Here is a 6,798-nt window from a genome sequence, read left to right as displayed (position 1 = left end):
GGCCTAGGAGTCGGAATGCGTATTGCCGCGAGCTCAACGGAGCGACCGTGGGCGGCCGTCGTTGCGTGCAACTCCATCGTGGAGATTGCTTACGTGTCCCAATTAAGTACTGCACATTGCGTTTGTGCTGAAGCCCGCGTCCCCGGTGGATCCTTCTTCGTCGTCTCCAGTTATTTTCAATACTCGGACGACATAGAAATCCACCTGAGGCAGCTTGAAAAGGTTCTCAGCTGTCTCAGGGGTCGCCGCGTTCTGGTGGCGGCCGATTCCAACGCCCAACACTCCCTTTGGAGCCCCAGGACCACTGACCGTGGTGTCCTCCTGGGTGAGCTCATCGAGTCTTTCGGTCTCCGCGTCGCGAATGATGCTAGGCAGGGCCCCACCTTCAGGAGTGCCGCAGGTACGTCGTTCATCGACGTCACACTGGCCACTCCTGGCATGTATAAATTCATACGTGCATGGAGGTTGGAGGACGAGTGGTCCACCGGTGACCACACGTCGGTTTTCTTTCGTTTAGCGATCCGGAGTTCCTCACAGCGCGTCAATAACTCGGGAGTCGGCGAGGGCTCTACCATGCGGTTCAACGTTCGTCGGGCCGACTGGGAAAAGTTCGAAGCGACCCTCGATGAGGAGGCCCGTGAGAAACTCGTGGACCATCCGCTGGATTCTACAGCGGATGTTGAGAGAATGGCAGAAGTACTGGGTGACGTACTCACCAAAGCCTGCCAAGATTCGATGCCGCGCCGCAGAAATTATCGTCGCGCGAATCCGTGGTGGACCGAGGAGCTGACCAGCAAACGCAAACTGGTCAGTCGTCTCCGAAACGGCTACCGAAGGGAGACTAACCCTGACGCGCGAAAGATTAAACAGAGCAGGTACCGTGTAGTCCTGCGATCGTATACCAGGCTACTTAGGACAACTAAAGAAAATAGCTGGCGCGGTTACATAACGACGGAAAGCAACGCGAATCCCTGGGGCTTTCACTATAAATACGCGGCTGATAAATTGCGCGTAGGCACGGTCCTCAGCACACTTAGAACCGCGAATGGCACGACACTTACAATGCGTGAGACTGCTGAGGTCCTGTTGGACACACACGTACCCGACGACGACCCCAACGCCGACACACCGGAACAGAGAGACATCCGCGAACGCGTGAAGAACCTAAGGGTTCAAACAGAGGACGCACGAGACTTGACGGACGACCAACTTAAGGGTCTCGTAAAGACCCTTAAGAACGACAAAGCCCCAGGATGCGATTTAGTTGAAGTTAGGGTCCTAAAAGTCGCGGTCATGAGGATGCCTCACATCTTCACGCGACTCTTCAACGCCTGCCTTAAGCACGGCGTTTTCCCCACAGTTTGGAAAGTCGGCACACTTCGTGCTCTCCTCAAAGGAGTTCACAAGGATGTGTCCGACCCCAAATCGTACCGTCCCATTTGCCTCTTGTCGGTTGTCGGGAAATTTTTCGAAAAGGTCCTTCACGGGATCCTTACGGCGAAAGTCCTTACCGAGGACAAAATATCAGGACGTCAATATGGCTTTCTGCCTGGACGATCCACGGAAGACGCGATAGTAGAGTTGCGTGAATTAGTCGAGCGCGGTAACGACAAGAGGTACGTCATTGGACTCCTATTCGATATCTCAGGAGCCTTTGACAACGTGTGGTGGCCCCTAGTCCTCCAGTCTTTGGCGGATCGAGACTGCCCGAAGAATGTCTTTGAAGTGCTCCGGAGCTACTTCGACAATCGGACTGTCAAGATCGCCTGGAGCGACCAAGAGGTTTCCAAGCCGGCCACCCGGGGCTGTCCGCAAGGATCAGTCCTCGGCCCCGCTTGCTGGAATCTCATGTTCGATGCCCTCCTCAAGAGCATCGAGCAGAATTTTGGTGACATCGAAGTCGCCTACGCGGACGACCTTATCGCGGTCGTATCGGCCGACTCGCGTAAGGAAATAGAGAGGATAGGCCGAGCCGTCGCCGAACACATCGCGTCGTGGTGCGCGTCAGCGAAGCTCGAACTGTCGAGGAGCAAGACAGAGGCAATTGTCCTGTCATGCAACTCGCAGAAGAGAGCGCCGCTGGCACGGTATAGGTGGGATCGGGCGCGAAGGACACGCCGACGCGTGAAACCGGTGTTGGACATCCGCCCACCCGAGATTAGGCTCGACGGGGAGAAAATTAAATTCAAGGAGAGCGTGAGGTACCTCGGGGTACATTTTAATAGAAACATGCGGGTCCGGACCCATACAAAATATATACAGGAAAAGGCTAGAGTCCTTTTCACTCGGCTATCGGCCCTAATGCACAAGCATTGGGGGCTCCGATACCGATCGGTTAAAGTCGTTTTTCAGGGCGTTTTTCAGGCTGTCGCGTCGTATGCAGCCCACGGGTGGGTGGACCGTTGCACACCGTACGACTGGAAGAAACTCCGTACCGCGCAGAGGAGCGCGCTGCTGACGGTGACTGGCGCGTATAGGACGGCTTCACACGAAGCACTCTGCGCAGCGGCGGGGGTGCTTCCTGTGGACCTATTATTGAGGGAAAGAGCAGCGCGCTACCAAGCCAAGAAAGGCATTGCGGTCAGAATAGGCGATGTAGAAATAGACCCCGCGAATCCGCGCGTTGATGACAACGGCCGCCCGATCGAGGCCGTCGAGGATATAAAGGCAGAGATCCGGAATCTCTGGAGGGATAGGTTTGAGCGGGCTTCAACCGGGAGGAACACCTTTGCGTTCTTCCCCGATACTGCGGCGCGCCTGGACGCTAAGTGGGTCGAGTGCGACCACTGGGTCTCGCAGGTCCTGACAGGGCATGGGCAATTCCGGTCTTATCTTCATGACCGGTGCCTTGCCCAGTCACGCAACTGCGAGTGCGACCAGGCTGAAGACACAGTCCAGCACTTCATTATGGACTGTCCGATATATGCACCACAGCGAGAGTGCATCGCGGGAATAATCGGGAATCGCCCCTGGCCCCAGGCGGCACAAGCGCTAGTGTCGTCCAGGGAGTCATTCGCCGTGTTCGCGGATTTTTGCAAGGAATGCATGTGGCTAAAATGCGTGGAAGAGTACGCGGAAATTAGAAATCGCGGCGACGATGAGTGAATGAATGAATGGGACCAACCAGCTCTCGTTGTCGGAGATGAGAGTCGTGGGATAGGAACCCGGTAACCTTCTCCGGGTAACCCTGTCCCGGTTGGAGATTTGAATGAGTATTAGAGTCACCTCTTCTCTTTTCCTCCTATTCTTTTATTCTATTTCTTTTAACCCCAAATACCCCTATCCACTTTTCACATTCTGGGTGTCAGGCTGACACCAAGGACCACCGCCCCGAGGTTCCCCGCGGGAGCCATGCCTGCGTCAGTCACTTGTGACCTGGCGCCGTCATGGTTGCAAAGTGTCCTTCGGCCATCTGAACCGGCTGACAGTATGGATTTTTCCAAACCCCCCCTAGGCAGTGGGTAATGGCCTAAGTGTTTGTTATTATGTAAGTAGAGTAGATTAATAGGCCATGCGAGGTTTCCGAAAACCATAACCTGGCAAGGTTGTTTTCATAATACCGCATTGAGTGTCCCTATCCAAAAATTGAGAAAGCCATAAGTGTCCCTACCTACTTTGCGCCGAAGCAATACGAATCAAAAAGAACTACGAATGGGGACTTAGAATAATTTTTCATTTTTCCCAACTTTGAAAATAATCACTTGAAAAAAATCTTAGAATCCAAAGAATAGTACACTTGATCGTTCTACAAGTCGAAAATTGGAAAAATAAGTGATATTTTTGCTTGATGCTATTTTTGTCGGTATGCAAAATCGTTGTCAAGATTCTCAAACCTTAAAATCAGGCCAGCCGGCAATTGGCGGGTGAAAATTTCAATCAATTCCCATTCCTCACATCAAACTATGCATATAACAATAGCTTTTATGCTGAATGACGGCTATCCGGCTGTCCCTATCCAAAAATTGAGAAATCCATAAGTGTCCCTACCTACTTTGCGCCGAAGCAATACGAATCAAAAAGAACTACGAATGGGGACTTAGAATAATTTTTCATTTTTCCCAACTTTGAAAATAATCACTTGAAAAAAATCTTAGAATCCAAAGAATAGTATACTTGATCGTTCTACAAGTCGAAAATTGGAAAAATAAGTGATATTTTCGCTTGATGCTATTTTTGTCGGTATGCAAAATCGTTGTCAAGATTCTCAAACCTTAAAATCAGGCCAGCCGGCAATTGGCGGGTGAAAATTTCAATCAATTCCCATTCCTCACATCAAACTATGCATATAACAATAGCTTTTATGCTGAATGACGGCTATCCGGCTGTCCCTATCCAAAAATTGAGAAATCCATAAGTGTCCCTACCTACTTTGCGCCGAAGCAATACGAATCAAAAAGAACTACGAATGGGGACTTAGAATAATTTTTCATTTTTCCCAACTTTGAAAATAATCACTTGAAAAAAATCTTAGAATCCAAAGAATAGTATACTTGATCGTTCTACAAGTCGAAAATTGGAAAAATAAGTGATATTTTTGCTTGATTCTATTTTTGTTGGTATGCAAAAATAGCATCACAGAATTTTTAATTGAAAAAAATTATATTCATATATAATTGAATGCATAAAATTAAACTAAATTCTATATAACTAATTTATAATTTATCAGGTAACCGATATTATTAATTTTTAGTGATGACTTGAAAAGTTGATGCTATTTTTGTTGGTATGCAAAAATAGCATCACAGAATTTTTAATTGAAAAAAATATATATTCATATATAATTGAATGCATAAAATTAAACTAAATTCTATATAACTAATTTGTAATTTACCAAGTAACCGATATTATTAATTTTTATTGATGACTTGAAACGTTGATCTTATTTTTGTTGGTATGCAAAAATAGCATCACAGAATTTTTAATTAAAAAAAATATATATTCATATATAATTGAATGCATAAAATTAAACTAAATTCTATACAACTATTTTATAGTTTATCAAGTAACCGATATTATTAATTTTCAATGATGTCTTGGAACGTTGATGCTATTTTTGTTGGTATGCAAAAATAGCATCACAGAATTTTTAATTAAAAAAAATATATATTCATATATAATTGAATGCATAAAATTAAACTAAATTCTATACAACTATTTTATAGTTTATCAAGTAACCGATATTATTAATTTTCAATGATGTCTTGGAACGTTGATGCTATTTTTGTTGGTATGCAAAAATAGCATCACAGAATTTTTAATTGAAAAAAATTATATTCATATATAATTGAATGCATAAAATTAAACTAAATTCTATACAACTATTTTATAGTTTATCAAGTAACCGATATTATTAATTTTCAATGATGTCTTGGAACGTTGATGCTATTTTTGTTGGTATGCAAAAATAGCATCACAGAATTTTTAATTAAAAAAAATATATATTCATATATAATTGAATGCATAAAATTAAACTAAATTCTATACAACTATTTTATAGTTTATCAAGTAACCGATATTATTAATTTTCAATGATGTCTTGGAACGTTGATGCTATTTTTGTTGGTATGCAAAAATAGCATCACAGAATTTTTAATTGAAAAAAATTATATTCATATATAATTGAATGCATAAAATTAAACTAAATTCTATATAACTAATTTATAATTTACCAAGTAACCGATATTATTAATTTTTATTGATGACTTGAAACGTTGATCCTATTTTTGTTGGTATGCAAAAATAGCATCACAGAATTTTTAATTAAAAAAAATATATATTCATATATAATTGAATCCATAAAATTAAACTAAATTCTATACAACTATTTTATAGTTTATCAAGTAACCGATATTATTAATTTTCAATGATGTCTTGGAACGTTGATGCTATTTTTGTTGGTATGCAAAAATAGCATCACAGAATTTTTAATTGAAAAAAATTATATTCATATATAATTGAATGCATAAAATTAAACTAAATTCTATATAACTAATTTATAATTTATCAGGTAACCGATATTATTAATTTTTAGTGATGACTTGAAAAGTTGATGCTATTTTTGTTGGTATGCAAAAATAGCATCACAGAATTTTTAATTGAAAAAAATATATATTCAGATATAATTGAATGCATAAAATTAAACTAAATTCTATACAACTAATTTATATTTTATCAAGTAACCGATATTATTAATTTTCAATGATGTCTTGGAACGTTGATGCTATTTTTGTTGGTATGCAAAAATAGCATCACAGAATTTTTAATTGAAAAAAATATATATTCAGATATAATTGAATGCATAAAATTAAACTAAATTCTATACAACTAATTTATATTTTATCAAGTAACCGATATTATTAATTTTCAGTGGTGTCTTGGAACGTTGATCCTATTTTTGTTGGTATGCAAAAATAGCATCACAGAATTTTTAATTAAAAAAAATATATATTCATATATAATTGAATGCATAAAATGAAACTAAATTCTATACAACTAATTTATATTTTATCAAGTAACCGATATTATTAATTTTCAATGATGTCTTGGAACGTTGATCCTATTTTTGTTGGTATGCAAAAATAGCATCACAGAATTTTTCATTGAAAAAAATATATATTCATATATAATTGAATGCCTAAAATAAAAATAAATTCTATGCAACTAATTTATATTTTATCAAGTAACCGATATTATTAATTTTCAATGATGTCTTGGAACGTTGATGCTATTTTTGTTGGTATGCAAAAATAGCATCACAGAATTTTTCATTGAAAAAAATATATATTCATATATAATTGA

The sequence above is a fragment of the Diachasmimorpha longicaudata genome, unplaced genomic scaffold, assembly GCF_034640455.1.
Source record: "Diachasmimorpha longicaudata isolate KC_UGA_2023 unplaced genomic scaffold, iyDiaLong2 ctg00000294.1, whole genome shotgun sequence".
Lineage (NCBI taxonomy): Eukaryota > Metazoa > Arthropoda > Insecta > Hymenoptera > Braconidae > Diachasmimorpha > Diachasmimorpha longicaudata.
The sequence above is the reverse complement of the archived record's forward strand: the minus strand, read 5'-3'. Positions refer to the sequence as shown.